Genomic DNA, 21,095 nt, shown 5'->3' with positions numbered 1-21,095 from the left:
GTCCCACGTAGGCTTCTCGCTGTTGGCGGTGTCGGCGACCTGATCGGAGCAAACAGGCCTTGGCAAATGCAAGCCACGCAGAAGTTGAAAGATGCTGTTCACTCGGACCAGCAAGGTCAGAGCGGGTGCTCCTTTTCACAGGAGCTTGGGTAGGTCTGGAGCAACCAGACCTGCTGTTTAAATCTTCGGGTTCGTCGCCAAGATGGCCGCTGGCCGCGTGGCTAGTGGCCGGGATGGCGCGTCGAGTGGCACAGTGCAAAAGGGCCCCACGCAGATCGTGGAGATGCTGGGGGGCTGATCTTCGGTGCAAGGGCTGCTCGGTGGTGGGGGTTCTCAGTCCCCAAAGCACAACGTCGAGGATGCCTCAGAAGCTGCGCAGTCAGCTTTTCGAGTGTCTTCCAAGAGGTCCGGTCCCACGTCACTCGGTGCCTCCACGGGTCCCTTCTTTGCAGGGACTGTGGATCGGGCTCTGAGAGGTCTGGGAATCTGGTTCTTGTCGGGCTCTGGGCTCGGGCTCCGGCGGGAGGCGGCGGCAAAGCAGACGTCGAGTTGCTGGTTGGTGCCTGTGTTCACAGGGTGGTCACTCCTTGGCCACAAGGGAGATTCTTCTTCAGTCTTCTGTGCAGCAGAATGTCGAAGTCCAGTCTTCTTCTTAGTTTTAAGTTGATTTCGGGATGATCTGCTGTGCAATGGCACTGCTCCCCCTCTTATTCCAATCTAGGGGGTGGATCACCTACTAGGTCCCTCCTCTGGGAGGAACCAGGAAGGGGGGCGGTTACACCCCCTTTCCTTTGTCCAGCTCCGCGCCAGGACTGGGGCTGGAAGGCCCCAGAACCGGTTTGGGCTGGCCTATGCACGGGGACACCTTGTGTGCCCCGGGCATGTCTGATTCTATTCAGCCCTGTCCTACCCAATACACAAAATCCTGTCTGGGGTGGTGCTCGCACCTCCCAAGGCAGGAAACCCTTTGTCCAGGCCACCATCTGCCGAGTTTCGGTCAGCAGCAGGAGGCCAGACTTGTGTCTGTGGTGGCAGCGTCCATTTTGTGAAGCTGAGGCTCTGTTTAACTTTAACCGGGGTTAAGGCTACGCACATGTCGTGTCCCTCTAGAAGGGTGGAATGCTATCCCCGTCGCCAGAACTGGCGAGGGGATAGTATTCCAATTCGTATGACACCTTACTCGACATGTTTTGATAAAGCCAAACCAAAGATAGCATTTAACCGCGAGGATTATAATGCACTTAAGAGTATATGGTATGGCAATATCCCGGAACAGCTTAGGGAGTGGTTCCCGACAGCTGCAGACAGGCTCAGCTCATGCTAGAGCACCATCTCACATATTTCCAAGCACTCTGCCTCCAGGATTGATGAGGCCTTCCATAGGAGTGGCTGATAGGAACATATGTGTCCAGTTTTAGGGTTAGGCACAGACATACTGTACCTAAGTAAGAGGTGATTACACCAACTTACCCCAGCTGAGTGATCAGCCAGTTGTGTCAAATATGGAGGCCAGGCCAGGGGTGGCACAATACATGCTGCAGCCCCTGGTAGGCCTTGGATACACCTATGCCCTGGGTACCTAGGGTACACTACTACAGGGGCCTATAAGGTGAACCAGTTCCAATTATGTTATGCACCTAGGGTACATGGAGTCCATTTTAAGGAGAGAGCAATCAGCCTGGGGCCCTGAATAGCAGGATCCCAGGCCAACTAAGTCAAAAACCAGCTAAACACCAGGCAAAAAGTTTGGGGGTAACCATAGTCAGATATCCACCTTCCTACACTCCAGTTGGACAATCCCTTTGATGGAACGAGATGCTCCTGTACTCCAGAATTTCTCTGATTTTTGTCTAGAACTGCGGAAGTTGTTTGACAGAAAGTCGCACATGATGTCCTTGGACAGGGAATTAATGACCTTAAGACAAGGTTCCCAAGACCTCTTGTCTTATATTACCACATTTAATCGTCTTATAGTGGAAACGGATTGGCCAGTTCAAAAAAGAATATCCTTGTTTTACCAAGGACTGAGGAGTGAACTGAAAGACGTATTGGCTCAGGTGGTGCAACTACCGTCCACTTGCGAGGAACTCATTGATCTGACGGTCCAGCTTGATCATCGATTGTTGGAACGAAAGGGGGATCGAGGAAGAGGTGACTACAGGTTCTCGTACCCTTTGGCCAGAAGTCGACAAGGGGGTGAAGAAAAGGCCAAGGTGTCAGATAGTTCCGAACCTATGCAGATCGGGGGGATCCGTGGTCCACTCACCAAAGAAGAGAAGGACAGGCGAAGAAAATTCAAACTGTGTCTGTACTGTGGAAAAAGTGGGCACTTCGTAAATGATTGTCGAGCGAAATCTTACGTAAATGGGAAAAATCCTCCTTCCCGTGTACAGGCCCTTTCAAGAACGGAAGAACCGACGGAAAACTAGAGGTCTTGGATCAGTTAGAGGCCTCTGATTCGAGACACCCTTCTCCTATGGTCTCTCCTTTTGTGGCGAATACCCTTCATCCCGCTGTTGCCCATATGAATATCAGCGTCTCCTTATGGATTGCGATGCAAGAGTCTTTCCTGGTAGATGCTCTGCTTGATTCGGGAGCAACGGGCAATTATATTGATCGAGAATATGCCCTTCGCATGGGCATACCATGTGAAAAGAAACAAAAACCTGAGACCGTCAAGGCAGTGGACGGAACGGTTCTTTCTTCAGGACCTGTTGTGTCTCATACCCTTCCTCTCCGGATGGAATTTGGAAAGGAACACAGCGAACATATTCAGTTCGATCTCATAGACGCACCACAATTTCGTCTGATACTGGGAATGCCCTGGCTCACATTACACGATCCTGCGGTGAGCTGGTCCTCGAGAACAGTCAGTATGACATCTGAGTACTGCAGAGAGCATTGTCGAGGTCAGGCAATCTATAGTTCCACTCCCGAACCATCACCTGCTACTTACTTGGCAAATGCCTGTACCATCGACATGTTCTGTTGCGCCACGACATTGCCAGAAGAGTACATAGAGTACAGTGCTCTGTTTGACAAACAAAAAGCCACCCAATTACCTCCTCACCGGGCATACGACTGCCGAGTGGACCTTGTTCCTGGAGCAGACATTCCCTGCAGTCGAGTGTATGCCTTAACGGAGAAAGAGACACAGTATCTTAAAACCTACATTGAAGATAACCTGGCTACGGGTTTTATAAGACATTCCACCTCCCCTGCCTCATCACCCATGTTTTTCATTCCTAAGAAGGACTGTGATGAATTGAGACCCTGTATTGACTACAGAGCCATAAATAAAGTGACAATTAAGAACAGATACCCTCTCCCCCTGATTCCGGTCTTAATGGACCAATTAAAAGGCGCTCGATACTTCACCAAACTTGATCTTCGTGGAGCATACCATCTCGTACGGGTAAAACAGGGGGATGAGTGGAAAACCGCGTTCAGAACCAAATTTGGACTCTATGAATATCGGGTGATGCCTTTTGGGCTTTGCAACGCCCCCGCAGCCTTCCAGTACTTTATGGATGAGGTTTTACGGGGGTGCTTAGAGTCTTTTTGCATAGTGTACATTGACGATATCCTGGTGTATTCTGTTTCTTATCCTGAACACATCTCCCATGTGAAGGCCGTATTGGACAGATTGCAACAAAATTCTCTGTATGCGAAACTGGAGAAATGTCTCTTTCATGTACAAGAAGTGGCATTTCTAGGGTATGTCATTGACGCACAAGGATTCAGGATGGACATGAAAAAGGTTGAAGCCATTTTGTCATGGAAGACGCCTAGAAACGTGAAATCTGTGCAAAGTTTCCTTGGCTTTGCCAACTACTATAGGAGATTTGTTCAGGATTTCTCAAAGACCATCCAACCCATCACGGCGCTCTTGAGAAAGAATGCTCCATTCATATGGGGAGAGGAAGCAGAAAGCGCCTTTCGGCTGTTGAAACAGAAATTCACACAAGCTCCTGTCCTACGACACCCAGACCCCCACCTACCGTTCATTCTCGAGACCGACGCTTCACAGTACACGCTTGGGGGAGTGTTGTCTCAAAGACATCCTTCTACAGGACAGTTGCATCCCGTGGCATATTACTCGAAGAAGCTCTCTCCCTGTGAAGTCAACTACACCATTACAGACAAAGAACTTCTTGCCATTAAGAGAGCATGCGAAGAGTGGAGGCATTATCTTCTGGGGGCCTTGCATACGGTGGAGATCATTACAGATCACCGTAATTTGTTGTTTCTAAAAACGGCTAAAGCTCTGACCCCTCGTCAGCTGAGGTGGACTCTCTTCTTTTCCGACTTCGATTTCGTGATAAAGTTCAGACCTGGAACACGAAATGGGAAGGCTGATGCCCTCTCACGGCTTGGAGAAGAAGAGACGGCTGCCCCCTTAGACCCACCGTCCATTCTCAAAGAGACACACATTCAGGATGACGTTATAGCCTTGATTACCTCTAAGGATTTTCTGGAGGATTGTAAAGTTGCCCTTTCTGTTCTTGATGTTTCTTCCTGGATACAAGAAGATCCAACCCATCGCTGTGAGAAAGACCAACTCGCATACCATTATCATGCATTGTACATCCCCCAAAGAGGGTTACAACTACAAGTGTTACAATGGGCTCACGATTCAGTACTAGGCGGACACATGGGTATACATAAAACCATTGCCACGGTGGAACGATCTTTTTGGTGGCCTAGTCTTAGAGCCGACGTGACAGAATACGTCAAGAACTGTGCTGTTTGCGCTCAAGGGAAGTCTAGTCATGCGAAACCTTCAGGTCTCTTACACCCTTTGCCGATACCACCTAAACCCTGGCATACTGTGTCTATGGATTTTATCGTGGAAATGCCCCCGAGTGAAGGCCAAACTGCTATTTTGGTGATAGTTGACCACCTCACGAAAATGGGTCATTTTATAGCTTTGCCAGGTCTACCCTCGTCATTGGTATTGGCCAAGGTGTTCCTGCAACAGGTCGTGCGGCTGCATGGCTTACCGAGTGTGTTGATCACGGATCGTGGAACGCAGTTCACTTCTCATTTCTGGAAAGCCTTATGTTCCTTACTCCAAATCGATGCACGCCTCTCCTCTAGTTTCCATCCGCAAACGGATGGAAAAACGGAAAGGCTCAACCAAACCCTTGAGCAATACCTTCGTTGTTTCACTTTGCAATGCACAACCGACTGGACCACCCTTTTGTGGTTGGCGGAGTTCGCCTACAACAATGCGGTGCACTCTACCTTAGGATGTTCCCCTTTCTTTTGTTTATATGGTTTACATCCTAACATGCTTCCCTTTGAGTGGCCGGCCACATCATTGGTTCCTACAGTTCAGGAACATCACGCTCATCTCCGGGCTGTTTTGATTGATGCTAGACACTGCTTGGAGAATGCTCAAAAGGCCCAGAAGCGTTATGCAGACACACATCGTTCCTTGGAACCTGAGTACCAGGTTGGGGATAAAGTGTGGCTATCTACAAGAAACCTGAAATTGAAAGGGATCAGTAAATTGAAGCCGAAGTTCATAGGTCCCTACGGTATCTGTGAAGTGATAAATCCTGTGGCCATGAAGCTTTCTCTTCCTCTCTCATGGTCCATACATCCTGTGTTTCATGTGTCACTTCTTCGCCCTTGTCTGCCTGATGTTCGGGTGCCGGTCCGACCTCCTCCTCTGGAGATAGAAGGTCAGGAAGAGTACGAAGTCGCAGCTATCCTTGACTCTCGGATGGTGCGAGGTAGGATACAATACCTCGTGGATTGGAAAGGATTTGGCCCAGAGGACCGTACCTGGGAACCGGCTGCCAATCTACATTGTCCTGACTTATTGGCGTTGTTTCATGATACCTACCCTGGAAAACCTGGTCGTCCGCCGGGACGGCGGTCCTCGAGAGGGGGTACTGTAGCGATCACCCAACATGGCACAAGAAGGAAAAAGTGCATCTTTGTCATGGTTCCCAAATGGAGGAACTACAGGTCCCAGAAAGCAAAGCGGCACCAGGAACCAGGAAAGTGGGCGGACACTATATAGGTTCCTCCCTATCACTGGACTGGTGCTTGTCAATGAGGTTCCAGAGCCTGTTTTGTTTGCCTTCCTGTGAATGCCTGTTCCCACGAGCCGTCAGGGTGTGCGGAGATCCACAGACCGAGAGCCAGCGCTGCAAGATTCCCTGGAGTGTTTAACCCCCGCCGACCAAGAGCCAGCGAGGTCAGTTTCAGTGGAGCAACCCCCGCCGACCAAGAGCCAGCGAGGTCAGTTTCAGTGGAGCAACCCCCGCCGACCAAGAGCCAGCGAGGTCAGTTTCCGTGGAGCGTTTCACTCTGTTCCAGAGACAGCGCGGGCAGAGGATTCCGACGCGCCTCTCTGGAAGCGAAGCCTGAAGGATTCCCGTCTCCGTGAACTTGCTCCAGCTGCAATCTTCGCACAGCAAGTATCACGGGGAGAGCGGGATTGTTTCTGTCTTTTACTTTGGTGTTGCACTTTATTTCTGAGGTCCCCGTATTGCCGCCTCACCATTTTCGTAGCCCTACGTGTGTGGGGAAGTTTGTTTATCCTGTGCCCTCCCGTTGCAGGGGAGAAGAGGAAGTTTGCTCTTTTGGTTTAACTCTTTGTCCACACAAAACCGTGTGGTATGAATATGACGTGTTGTTAACGTCTATTCTGAAATCCACTACCAGCTAGATACTTATCCGAGGTGAATGAAATAAATAAGAAGTGAAGTAACTTCTTGTACTCTAGCAGCAAAACTACGTGGTTCTGATTATTTCTGGGATTTATACCGAGAGAAGAAGAATAGATCTCGGTAGGTTTCACTATAGGGGAAGGCGGGGAAGACAACAACTGCATGTGTACTAAGAGCCTGTTGTCTTTCTTTTCATCCTCCTGCAGTACTGTCGACCCCTGTGTCTCCAATGGTAGTGTGTATCTGAAGCATTCGAAGAACCCTAGACGTCCTCTGCCCATTCACCTCGTGGCCTCTTTTCTGATTCCCTTAAACAGTGGTGGAGTACCCATTGTTGAAGGATTACGGAGAGAGGCTTTGAGGACTATCTTCTCATCGTCCCCGCTGGTCTTAGGAAGAAGGTTAGTGGCGCATGCGTGTTCTTGCGCCGCTTGTAATCACGACAATAACATGTTGATATTATGTTGCATTGAGGGCGATGCACAATTCCAGTCTTGCACGCAACCTTTTTGAAGCGAAATATAATGGATTATAATGGGTCTAACATGGTGTGCAGACCACCCTCATTCCTGGCTACTCCAGGCACAGAGGAGTCAGTAAAAAGGGGATCAGACACAGAGGGGGCAGTGGAAAGGGGCTCTTGAATTGCCTTAATCTCCGGGGGCACTGCCACATTTTAGTACCTCATTGTTCTCGGTCTCAGTTTGGGTCCACGAGAGCTTGGCATCTGAAAAGGGGACAAATCGTGGGACTTGCTCCCACTCGAAGTCCCATATTCCTGCCTTGACCCACTGATCATAGGGCAAGGCTAGAGGCACTCTGCTGCAGTGTTGACTAAGAATCTGGTACTTTCAGCCTGTGACTTTGACTGCCGTGCGGGTGGCAAGGACTACCTGGACTGGTTCTCTCCACCTCAGCTCTAAGTTCTTCTTCCCTTGAGAATTCCAGATTAGAATAAAATCACCAGGCCAAATATCATGTCCTGGCCCCTAGGGTACTGGCGGGAGAGAATCCTGGATCTGTTGGTGAATAGTACTTAGACTTTTAGTTAACTCATACACATAGTCCACTGTCAGAGGATATTCAATTTCAGAGAACCTACGAGGACGCGGGACGCCCCAGACATTTGCTGGGTGCCCGAACATGACCTCGTAGGGTGACTGTCCTGTCTTAGAATGCGCTGTAGTTCTTGTGGACAAAAAGGCTAATGGTAAAGCATCTGGCCACTTTAACCCTGTGGTGTCCTGATTCTTTGCCAATTTCAGTTTGAGAGTAACATTGTACTTCTCAACCAAACCTGCGGACTTGGGGTAGTTTGCAGCATGAAACTTCTGTCTAATATGTAGTCCTTCAATAACTAACTCAATTACTTTGCCATTAAAATGACTTCCATTATCACTCCAAATCAAACGGGGCAAACCGAAGCGAGGAAAGAACTCCTTCAGGAGTACTTTTGCAGTCGCTATGGCTGTATTTTCTTTTGTGGGATAGACCTCAACCCATGTACTGAATGCACAAACAACCACTAACACATATTTTAAATTGTTGACTGAATCCATCTCAATATATTCTATCTGAAGATTTCAAAATGGAAAGTGGGAGTTGCAAAATTACCAGGTGGCATATGGGTACCTTTTCCAGGATTGTGCAACATACACACCATACAATATTTTGGCCAAATGAGTGGCAGCCTTTGGGATATTATAATTTTGCATACAGGATCTAACAACTTACAAATACCTTTAGCATTGATATGAGCTGGTCCATGCACCATGGTGACTATGGGAAGAACGTATGTATCTGGTAGCATCCATCTCTGTTTTCTTGACTGATCAGTCCAACACCCCTCCTCATCCAAACGTTCTGTGCTTTTCTGCCATATTGCTAATTCCTCAATCGTTGCCTCACTATGTATCTCCTTGGCATTCTCCAGCGTATCCTCAAACATGGTGACCTCGGGCGCCCACCTAGCGGGACCTGCTACAAACATATTTTTCACCTTTGTTCGGGTTGTCTCCTTAGCTGTCTGGTCTGCAAAGGCATTCCCCTTACCCACATCGTTAGTAATTTTCTTGTGGGCACTGCAATTTACTATGACTAATTTATTGGGAAGTGTCAAAGCTAACATAAGCCTTATTTAAGGGGGCCATGCTGGATCTTCATCCCATGGGAAGTGAGAAATCCTCTCTCTGCCCAGATCTGTCCACAATTATGGGTGACTCTGAAGGCATACTGACTTTAAGTATAGATATTGACAGCCAGTCCCTCACTCGACTCTCAGTTTCTAATAAGGGCAACGAGCTCTGCAGCTTGGGCCGACTGACAGGGAACTCGTGACGTCGCAACTACCGTGTACAGTGTTGTGATTGCGTATGCGGCGGTTGTAGTGCCATCTGGTAATTTAAAACAAGAGCCATCGACATATAGTTCCCCTTGGGGGTCAGATAAGGGAACATCAGTCAGATGTACCTATCTTTTCATCTCTTCCTCTGTCCGGAAGATACAATCATGTATGTCAATTTCTCACTCTCAGAATGGAGGGGTAGCAACGTGGCTGGGTTCGGAGTGGCACATCTTTTAATCATGAAATGTGGTGCAAAGAGAGTTAGCTCATAACTGGTCAGACGTACACTGGTGAGGTGCTGTGTCTTGGTCTTATTCAACAGGTATCCACAGCATGGGGGACCATGACTGTGAGGTTAGTATCAAGTACGAGCCCAACTGATTGCCTTATGGAGACAGCCACAGCTGCGACCGTTCTTAGACCGCTTGGAAGGGCTCTCACAGTAGGGTGACGATGAGCAGACAAATAAGCACACAGCTGTTGCTTACCTCCAAATGCCTGTGTTAAGACAGAAAGAGCACAGCCAGCCGTCTTGTGTACGTACAGCACGAACGGCTTCGCATAGTCAGGTGTACCAGCACAGGCGCAGACCAAAGTGCAACTTTTAATTGCTCAAAAGACTGCTGACAAGTAGGGGTTTTGTTAGTAACGAGTAGGTAAGGATCCATTGGTGACAATAGGAAGTAATGCCAATAAAAGCACGCACATCCCTCTGAGTTTTAGGGATAGGCATTTTAACAGTGGTACTGATGCGCTCATGGGTCAATCACTTACCCTCCTTCAACAGTAGGTGACCTAAGTAGGTGACCTCTTGTCGACAATATTGATATTTGGAAAGGGTCACTTTATGTCTGTGGTGTGCCACATGCAACAACAATTTAACCGTACTGTCTTTGCAACCCTTTTCAGTGTCAGAAGTGATGAGATGTTCATCTGCATATTGGAGCAATACGTAACTTGAGGGAAGCTCAAGAGGGTCCAATTGGGCTTTTAAAGCTTGACTTTATATACTAAGGCTCTCAGTATAGCCTTGATGCGCTAGACAGAATCTAAAGCTTCTGCCAGCTAGTGAAAAACCGAACAAGTACCTGCTATCTGGATTGATCAGAATACTGAAGAATGCATTTTTTTAGATCAATGACCAAGAAGAATTTAGCAGTAGAAGGAATCATCGTCAAAAGGGCAGTATTGTCAGGGACCACCGGTAACTGAGGAACTACTATTTTATTAACATTGCGCAGGTCAATCAAAAAATAATAAACATCTGGATGATCATGAGAGGAGCTCAAAGGTGCCCTATTAGGAATAGGAAGAATGGTGCCATTACACACATTAGAAGTAGTCTCTTCAACAACTCCTGACTTAATCAGGTCCTATATAATTTGCAACAAGGCTCGCTCTCCTGCTTGCTGTATTTTGTACTGAGGAATACGAGGCAAACTGGCATTGTCTTTATTTTTGATGGAAACTTGGGGTATCTTCAATAGTCCTACGTCCGTGTCACGCGTTGCCCACAACGTGGGCAGCACATCCTTAAATTCAACAGGGAGGGGCACATCTTTGGAAAGACACTGCTTAGTGCTGACCTGTCATATATGACAATAGGCCTGTCCTATATGACAGGCCCATTGTCATATAAACACCTTCTGGGGAACAATAAATAGTAGAATGCAACTTCTTTAATAAATCTAAGCCCAACAGATTTTCTCTGCAATTAGATGTCAACAAAAATGGAGAAACCACAGTAAAAGGACCTATCGTCGGTGTAAGAGGTTTGGAAATGGGTCTCACAACCCGTACACCAGAAAATCCTACAGAAACATATTGCCGGACAGAGCTGCCGGGGACCAGTTAACGAGAAATCGAGCTACTCATTGCACCTGTATCCACCAAAAACTCCTTAGCTGAGCCATGCAAATCTGCAGTAACGTAAGGACAGCGCTGATCTACAGGTATCTGAACTGGTCCCTCTGTCCCTGGCTGTCCTATCTGTGAGACAATTCTGTCACCTTGACTCTGTCAAAGTCATCATGATAATACTGTCCGCCCCTATTGTCATCGAAGTAGTTACTATCGGGATGATCCTTTGAGGCAGCGGAATGCTGAGCTCTGTCCTGTCCGCTAGCTCCATGACCCCATCCATGAGAACCTCATCCTCTAAGAGCTGCGACTTTCTGCAACAACACCGGATACTCACTACACCAATGTCTCTCCTCTTTACTATACGCACACTGATTCAGCCCTACAGGCGTAGTATTCCGGCTAGTACGTGGAAGCTGCCGGTCCGAACCACCAAGTCCTCTACCATTCCCCTAGAAGCCTGTTGCAAAAACACCTTCGTCTTCAAGTCCTTATGCTTTTTGTCTGTCTTCTCCTTGTCCTCATTTTCCCTATGCTCATAATACTGTGCCATGGTCAAAATAACAGTGGGGGGTGAAGTGGACCAAGTACTTTCAGAAGCCGGCAACTGAGTCGTGATCTCCGGAAGTAAATTTGACACAACCTATTAACAATCGGACACCACCATCAACTGACAAATCCTGCCCACTGTACTCCAGAAATACATCTTCAAACAAGTGAAAAAAATCTGACACACTCTCGTCTTTCTTCTGACAACAAGCTGAGAGCTTGTCTCAATCTATCTTTCTTGGCGGGATGACAGAATGCATATAAGTAATAATACGGCCTGGCAAGGCAAGTATCTCCGCTCTAGGCTTCTCACCAGGCTTCCCTGATCCCATGCCTTAATATGATCCCAGGTACCCCCCAATTATGCATCATGATCTTGCGTGTGCACTTGTCTACAAATTTCAACCAGAACCATAAGTCAAAGAACATCTCAATATCCACAAAAGTCATAACCGTCGAGGATGCAGCCTCAGTCAATTCTTTATAATATGCTGTCAGGTCTTTCCTAGGATCCGGCAACTGAGTCTTAAGAGATACAACTTCACTACTTTCCCATGAAGTGTAAACCCACTGCTCTTGGAACCGGGCCTCTACCTGTGGTCTAGTAACAACGTTATGCTGATCTCGTAGCTCTGGTATTTCAGGTTGGTATATGGGATGGACTTCTCTCAGTGGAAACTAGAATACTGTCTTCGGGCTCTTCTCAAGCAGCCTACTTCGATAAGGACCAGCGTCGCAACATTACTAAAATCCTCAGCAGGTGCCATATTAGCATCATATACATGATCCCTAATATAAATAATCTGGAGTGCTACATCATTGAAACTGTTCCCACAGTCCAATCAAAGTAGCTGACGTGCTTAAGGGCATACTGCTGCACAAATAGCTCCTAATCTTTCATCTCTCCCCACACATCTTCCACACTGTAAATTGTGTTACGAGTCCACCGGGCAGCCTGATTATCTACCACCCGTCTCCCTTCATCTCCCACATTAGATCATATAAATATCCGCCACAGTCACGCCCTAGAAGTCGCCCAGTCTTCGTCCCCTAGTCCACTTACCGGCGTTCCACTACTCAATAACGGCAGGTAATTGAAGAACAGGGTGGGAGTAGCAACGGAAGTGACTGGCACCAACGTCTCTGCCGGCTGCCACGCAGGTATAAGGGCTGGTGAGAGAGATGCCAAAACAATAGGCGTAGCAGGAAGACTGGCAGTCATCGTTGCTGTAGAAGGCAAAGTCAAGGAAAGGGCAGGAGGCGCTGTGGCTGAAGCAGCTTGATCAATAGCAGAATAAACAGAAGTAGCAGAGACAGAAGTAACAGATGACTGATGCTGTGGCATGGCAGAGTATATTTTCTGTGGGGCCTATGGAGGTGAAGGTAGAGTATCTAGCAATTCCTCCACAAATGTATCACTTCTTGGGCAACATAAGACTTTTCAAATGGGTAATCGAAAACTCCTATCAGCCCACTCTATCCCTTTTTCTATTTTCTCTCTATCATGTGCTGCAGTCTTCTGAGTCAATGTCTGCATTCTCCCCTTCCGAATCTCTTTCTCTGCTTTCATTAGTCCGTTTAACCTCCTTTTGCCATGTTCTGAGGGAATCAAACAGAAACTGACTACTCCTTGTTGCAAACAATTTCTCCTGTAGTAAATTAATTTTCTGCTCATCAAAAGTGCCCATCAACGGGCACTGCAACTCTCCATTGCCCCTCGTATATTTGTGCCTTAACATACTAAACATAATAGGACATGTTATACATACATATTGAAATTTGGAGTGCCTTCTGGAGGCACTGGCTGACTTTATTCCAATCGAGCATCAGCAGAACAATGACAGCCCAAACAAAACACTTTACTAAGACACAGCATTTTTCAAAAGAAAACAAGTTCACTATTTATGTCTCGAAGATATTTGCAAATATCCTTACCAAAGTCCGCTCTCAAATCTCACACATACAAATCAAAAATGGTACCATGTTCATAAAGGACTCAAACAAATTCAAGCGCTTGTCCAAAGATGGTCCTCAAACCGTGTATAAAACAAATCAAACCGGCACCATATCCACAAAGAACCAAAGCAAACTCAACTGGTGCACACAGGTCAAATGAATTTATTCTCCACAGCCGAATCTTTGGACTAAACAGTCCGATCCAAGGATTTCGCCATTCAGGACCACAGTCGGGATGATCGCTGGGCGAGGCACCACCTGGTCAGACAGACGGGGCAGCTGTGAGTACCAGACTCTCTCGTGCAGTGATCCTCGGTCTGCTCATCGAACCCGACATGGCACCGACCTCCTCACCTGTCCGCAGGCATGGATGGGTCACCCGATGGGGTACCTGTTCGGGCCCTAAATGATGGAAGTGGCCCAATTAGGGTCACTCACAACCACCTCTCAGCTTTCCACACAAATGAAGAGTCGGTCAGACAGTAGAGAACACAAACCAAAGGTATTTATTAGCTGTACACTCGAGTGGAGTCCGGTCTGACCAGCCTCCTTGGATTGCTGCAGAGGTACTGCCTTCAGCCTTCTGGGTGTGTGAATCCTAGACCTCAGGTCAAGGACAGCACTTTCCCGAGCAGCTCCGCACTCAGCTCAGGCCCATCTCTGCTCAGAGCCTCCTGTCTTGCCATGGTTCGCGCCAGCTTCACGTCGCTGTCAGAGGTGATCGCGCTCCCACCCGGTGACTCTGGTGACACTGTATTTCTCTCTGTATTTTCTCCCGGTCACCGCATATATCTTAGCATCCCTACTGCTTATTATTTTCTGTTCTGATTAGGGGTAATTCTAATTATGTTATGTTAGGTGAAATTTGTAGAGCGCGCTGACACCATAAGTTTCCCGGCGCTGAAGGGTGTAGAAATTGCCAAGAGGTAGGCTAGCCAGTCAGAGTGAAGAGTCTAGTTTTTAGGAGTTTCTTGAAATTCAGAAGGGAGCAGCTGGATTTGAGTGACAAGGGAAGGGGGTTCCACAGTTTGCGGACCAGATGGGCGAACCCTCGGCCGCCAAACTTTTTGAGTTTTATGGCCGGGGGGACCAGCAGGTGAAGGTGAGCCGACCGGAGATTACGTGCCGGGCGGTGCTCCACAATCAGGTTTTTAAGGAAAGCAGGGCTGGGGCAGTAGAGAGCTTTGAACGCCAAACAACCGATCTTGAAGGCTGCCCTTTGTTCAATCGGCAGCCAATGTAGTTTACGCAGCAGAGGTTTAGCAGATTGCCACTTTGGGGTTTTGAGAATGAGTCTAGAAGCCTGATTTTGTACAATTTGAAGACGACGAAGTAGTGATTGTGGAAGTCCATGGTACAAGGAGTTCGAGAAGTCGAGGCGGGATAGCACCAAGGAGATCACAACCTGTACCAATGCTGCATGCGAAAGTAAGTGGGCGATTTTGCGGATTTTGCGCAGTTGGAACATGCTGGAAGAAATCACAGCCCCCACTTGCGCCTTAAGGGAAAGCTCTGCATCGATGAATCGATGACCACCCCAAGGCTCTTCACTGAACTGGCTGGGCGGGAGGAGGACCCAGCTCCTTAGGCCAGGACTGGGGGCCCCAGTGTGTGGGACTATTTCCCGGTAAAAAAAGCTCAGTTTTTCTGGGGTTTAACTTAAGTTGATTGTGGTTCATCCACTGCTGTATGTGGAGTATGACAGCTTGAAAGCTGTTTGCAGCATCAGGGGAATTGAGGGGGAAGATGATCTGTAGGTCGTCAGCATAATTGAACACTACAATATCCTTCTTTAGTGAGTGAATCAATGGCCGGAGATATAAATTAAATAGCAAGGGAGAAAGGGAGGAGCCCTGGGGGACTCCGCAGGTCAAGGGAACCTTAGTTGCCCTGTATGGGCCCAGACGGACTGCTTGTACTCTGCCCGAGAGGAAGGACTCAATCCACTCGAGGGCAGAACCCTGGATGCCGGCCTGCTCGATACAGTGGAGAAGGATGTTATGGTCCACCGTGTCGAAAGCAGCCGACAGATCCAGTAGTACAAGTGCTTGAGGTGTCCCCTTGTCTGAGTTCCCTCCCAGGGCATCCAGTACTGCCAAGATAACGGCCTCGGTGGAGTGAGCCGGCCTGAAACCGGCTTGATTAGGTTCAAGGTAACAGGAGCTTTCAATAAAATGAGGGAGGCAGTTGGTGACGTGGGCCTCGAGAAGTTTGGACAGATAGGGTAGGAGGGAGATGGGGCGATAATTGGAGAGATTTGCAGGATCGGCTCCAGGTTTCTTTAACAAGGGTACTAGGACGGCCTCCTTAAAGGCGCTGGGGACCATACCAGTACTGAGGGAAGCATTCAGCAAGGGTAATATGCAGTAAGGTAGAGTGACACAAACATCCCGGAAAACAAAGGGAGGGCAGCAATCATTGGGGGAGCCTGACTTAATGCGGGCCGCAAGCTTGGCCAAAGAATTAGGATTACGGGCGGGGAAATGCGTTAAAGACAGTTGGTTTAAGAGGGGGGCATCTGGTGGTCAGACGGAAGTAAGGGAAGGAATGGAGTTCTTGATGTCAGCTATTTTTTTTTTTTTGGAAAACCTTTATTGTTCAGAGGGAGGCATACATATACAGGCCTACAACTAATCAGGCCGGCCACGACACATTATGAAAGCACATGAGACAATAATGAAGTGTCCCGGCAGTCGCCCAGCGTTGTACAAGCAAGCGATCCAACATTAAAGGGCTGAATATAACCGCTGGAAGCAGGATTAGAGAAGGTTAATTTTATAATATAATAGGAAGTATAGCAGGATCAGGTGCAACTTTTTAGTCGTCTAAGTTCTCATGGCGGGCCACGTTTCAAGCATCAAAACAGAAGGGCATTGATAAAAACGGGTAACAGCAGGGGTTAACAGGAATCAACTTATAGACACCCCAGTTCAGAACAGTCCCACCGTGGCCCATCACGCACCCGTCGACCACCTAAATGTGTGCTACTTCATAACAGAGGAACCAGAGCAGCAGCGTAAGTATATGCATCCACTATACTAACCCAAGTAAATAGAAAAAGAAGGAAGGAAGGGAGGAAAGAATGCCAGAAAGAGGGAAAGAAAGAACGCCGCGCCACTGCACGCGCCCCACAATGATAAAAGCGCGCAGGACTAAGAGACCCGCTATCGGGGTCAGGGCGTGCAAGTCATGATATATGTGCAATCAGTACCGTAGGAGCAAGCAAGGCATCTCCTTCCCCACCAGCTATCACGCCATGGGAGACACGCACAGACACAGCGTCCCGATAAAGGGATACAAAAGAGCCATAGAACTGAAAGAAAAACGAATAGTAAAGAGACCTCATCCCTCCCACCCCACCCTGCACCCCTGCAGAAGGCTACGGCCTACCCCCCCCCAGCAGCGTGCCTGTCGCCCTAAATAGAACCCGAAATGTAGGAAGATTAGAAAGTAAGAAAAGAAACAAAACAGAAAAAAAGGGGGGAAAAGGGAACCAATGGGAGAGGAGATCTGCAATTGAGTCATTCGGCCCCTACCCCCCGCCTTCACACAAATGAAACCCACATCAAAGCGAGATCGGCACAACCTCAAGTATCAGAAATATTCAAAGGAATCGGCCATATTGTCTCGGTTGCGAGCATTCCTCATATCCATCCGTTAACCAGTAATCCGCCGGGTCCATTCCGGCTCACCCCTGTCCTCTCCTGATCATAGCTTTCATACGCAATAGAGTAGTGGGCAGCAAGTATTTTGAGGTGGAATGGACACAAGATCGAAACAAAACAGGCCAAGAGCGTAAACCAGAGGTCCCCAGTATCAAACGGCAAAGCAAGCAATGGCTGCGGCAGTCTAGACTGTCCAATAGCAACATCAGGAGCAGCAAACAGTCAGGGTGCAGTCTCGCCGCCCAAAAAAGCGAGGTCACCCCAGCAAGGTAACAGCGGGACAACACCAAAGCAGTTCGAGTCAAACATCCAACTTGCTCCCCAGTCAGTCGGGCGCAAACGGGCCCCGACGTGGGGCCCCAGCCCACGCCCGCCACAATCAAAGTTACCTGGAGATTCGGGGCCGCAGGTGTACAGTCTTGTAGATGCACGGCGGCAGCACTCCTCGCAACAGCCGAGGGGGACGAATCAGCACACACTCGGAGTCGAGCCACGTTCATGAGGGACGGCCCAACAGACATGGCGGCAGACCTATAATCTTGGGCAACAGCGCCGAAGACCATGGCCTCACGTAAAGAGTATAGGGTGTCAAGGACATCACCAATCGTGGGCTCACGCTCACAGAACTCGGCCCTCGTGCACTTCAGCGACCCAGGTTCGCCGGCCCGAGCAGATCCATGACTCAGGGCGCCGGTCGCCATCTTGCAAGTTCAGCCGTGACTCTCCGCGCCTCAACTTCTGGAGTGGGCTCTCAAGCAAGTCCCACCGCTGGAGTCCCCTCGAGCCCCAGAAATGGCAACCTGGGTGCAGAAAGGAGGGCCACCAAAATTGGGGACCGCCGGCGCCACCGTCCCATGGACACCGCCCGCCGAGTCCGGGTGAAGGGCTTCAAGATGGCCGGACAGGGCAACAAAGGGGGTGCATGCCTCCTGCACGGTCTACCCCCATCCGAGGCGGGCCGCGCCCTACCACAGGGCCTCCAGGCCGCCAGACCGGGCCCGGTCAGTCGCCACCGGCACAACCGCACAACGGCCTCTTCAGCCGACCCCTCTCCTCCACCAGGGGCCGACGCCGACACCCTTACTCCGGCCGACCGTCACAGGCAAGTCCCCGGTCCGAACGCCGCGGAGGCCCCGGACCAAGCAAGGGCATAACTCCAGATCCGCAGCACACAGGAACCCCCGGGACAGACGGTGAGTGCGAGCATTGTTTCACCTTTCCATTTCTTGCCGAGTGTGTCGCCTCGGGCAGGATGGAGATCAGGATATGCGTTTAGGCAGGAAGGTTGACGGAGCCGAGCTACAGTGCGGCCATCACGGTTGCGAGCTTGGCTCCTCCCCGTCAGCTATTTTATTAATGAAGAAGGAGTTCAAGGAGTTACAGGACTCTTGTGTCGGGGCCTGAGTGGGTAGGGTTCTGTCGTCCGTGGTCAGCTCGTTCATGACTTTGAAAATGTCTTTGGATTTATTGTGGGCGGAAAGGATTCTATCAGAGACGTGTGTAGATTTGGCCAAAGAAATCGCGCCTTTGTAATCTTTACGGGCTGCGACAAAGATCGCTCTATCGGAGTCGGAATAATTGCGTCTCCAAATCCGCTCTAACTGGCGCACTTTCAGTTTCTGTGCTTTCAGGGCACTAGAAAACCATCTATGTGAGTTGCTGTGTCTGGTGCGTAGAATTTTGGAGAGAGGGGCGAATAGGTCACTGGCCGTCATCAGCCACTTGGTGGTGTCCCCTTCCATTGACCCGACGGTGGTGTCAGTGTCGATAGAGGGGCAAGTGTTGGCCAAGAAAGCAAGGAAGCCATAGGAACTCCATTTGCATGATAGCCCACCTGCCTGGGTGGGGGGGGCTTGACCCTGCCACTAACAGTGATGGTGGCGTCGATCAAGTGATGATCCGACCAGCTGCAGGGGGAGATGACAGGACGGGATAACGCTAAGTCATGGGTCCAGATATGGACAAGGATATGACCCTTGATGTGGGTGGGCGTGGAGATTTGTTGGACCAGATTAAGGCTGGTTAGGGCTTCGAATAGTTCCATGCATGAGAACCCGCTTTGGCATCGTTGTACCAGTAATTGAAGTCGCCAAAGAGAGCAACTCTGGCGTGGTGTATCATGAGGTTTGCCAGTTGTTCACTCAGGGAAATCGGGAAAGAGGGCATGGGTAGGGGGGGGGTTGGTATAAGATTATGAGCGTGGGGGCGCCGGCCTCGGTTTTTAAGCTGATGACCAAGTTCTCTACTTCCCGGAGAGCGAGAGAGGCCGTAGCGATGAATTTTAATTCTTTACGTATGATGCCTGCCACTCCGCCCCCGGAGCGGCCAGAAGGGCGATCAGCATTTAGGATGTAGTATTCTGGGGGGAGGGCCGCCAGAATATCTGGGTGGTAGTCAGCTGTGAGCCAGGTCTCCGTGAGTAATAATATATCGGGTTTTTCAGTGGTAAGGAGAATGAATATATCTGCTTGGTGTTTTACCAAGGAGCGAGAATTGAGATACATCACATGGATGAGTGTCTTGCTCCTCGGGGGGCGCTTGCCGCTGACCGGCGGGTTAGTCCCCCTGCATGAGATGCCGGCGGACTTGATGTGCTCAACAATGCCAGGGGAGAGTGGCGGGTGCGTAAACTGTAGTGCTCTAAGTATATTGGCAGGCTAGGAGAGGGGACGCACAGCACCCGGGGCCACTGGGCCCGGTCTGGCGCGGACGGGCGCAGACGGGCTTGCCTTCGGCGTGCCATCGGCACGCCCCCTGCGCCCGTCCGCTGCGCTCCCTGTAGGTGGGGACCATTTTGTGGCTGCGAGGGCGGGAGGGTCCGAGCACTAGTCCGCTCGCATGCTCCTCAGTGGAGTCTAGTTGCCTGTTCCTCACCCAAGATGGTGGGCGCTGCAGGTCCAACCCCCAGGCAGCACCTAATCAGCTGCGATGGGGCTAAAGAAGAGAAAAGCGGATGGCCGGTTCTAAGGAGGCAGGTTAGTGCTGCGCAATTAGGTTGTGACAGTTTTGCAGAGATCACACAGTATTTAAAAGCAAGAGTAACAAAAGACACAAGTGCAGATTTAAAAACACAAAGAGTGCAATACAACGCTTAGGTCCCAGCTTCCGCCTCAGGACAATCACGGGCACCCTATCAATCAGGGTTACCGTGGAAAAGTGAAGTTTTTATGGCTGTGAGGGCGGGAGAGTCCGAACACTAGTCAGCTCGCCTGCTCCTCAGTGGAGTCTAGTTGCCTGTTCCTCACCCAAGATGGTGGACCCTGCAGGTCCAACCCCCAGGCAGCACCTAATCGGCTGCGATGGGGCTAAAGAAGAGAAAACCGGATGGCTGGTTCTAAGGAGGCAGGTTAGTGCTGCGCAATTAGGTTGTGACAGTTTTGCAGAGATCACACAGTATTTAAAAGCAAGAGTAACAAAAGACACAAGTGCAGATTTTTTTAAAAACACAAAGAGTGCAATACAGCGCTTAGGTCCCGGCTTCCGCCTCAGGACAATCACGGACACCCTATCAATGTAAGGTGTACTTCAGTTTCGTTTCATTACAGTCTTGTTTCCAGCTCCTTCCTTTTCAGATGTTTTCCCCCGTACCTGTTCGCTGTTTCCCGCTGCTGCGTCCCCGCCCACCGCAGAGCCACCGGCCTCCCCTCCTCCAGTCCCACTCACTACCCTACTTAATGGCGGCCACTGCGCGGTCACGCCTCTGGCGCGCCTAAGGCAAGCCCATCTGCGCCCGTCCGCGACCCAACTGCGACCAGCACCAGGAACCCTGGCTATCCCAGGACTCACTGCTATGACTCTACCTCCATCCATGCACTCAACTCCGGAAGACACACCGATTGCGCAAGATCCTCGCCGAATACCATCCATGGTCAGTTCTCATTCAGACCCTGCCGCATATCCTTCACCATCGACAACAAACCACCCAAGGCCCGACCGACACGCGCACCAACAAATCCCTGACGTGCATCCTCCTCAACGTACGCTCCCTACACCGACAGGCCATAGAGATCTGGGACCTGCTCGACACCCTCGCGC

Source organism: Lissotriton vulgaris, chromosome 9 (assembly GCF_964263255.1).
Source record: "Lissotriton vulgaris chromosome 9, aLisVul1.2, whole genome shotgun sequence".
NCBI classification, from domain to species: domain Eukaryota; kingdom Metazoa; phylum Chordata; class Amphibia; order Caudata; family Salamandridae; genus Lissotriton; species Lissotriton vulgaris.
The sequence above is the reverse complement of the archived record's forward strand: the minus strand, read 5'-3'. Positions refer to the sequence as shown.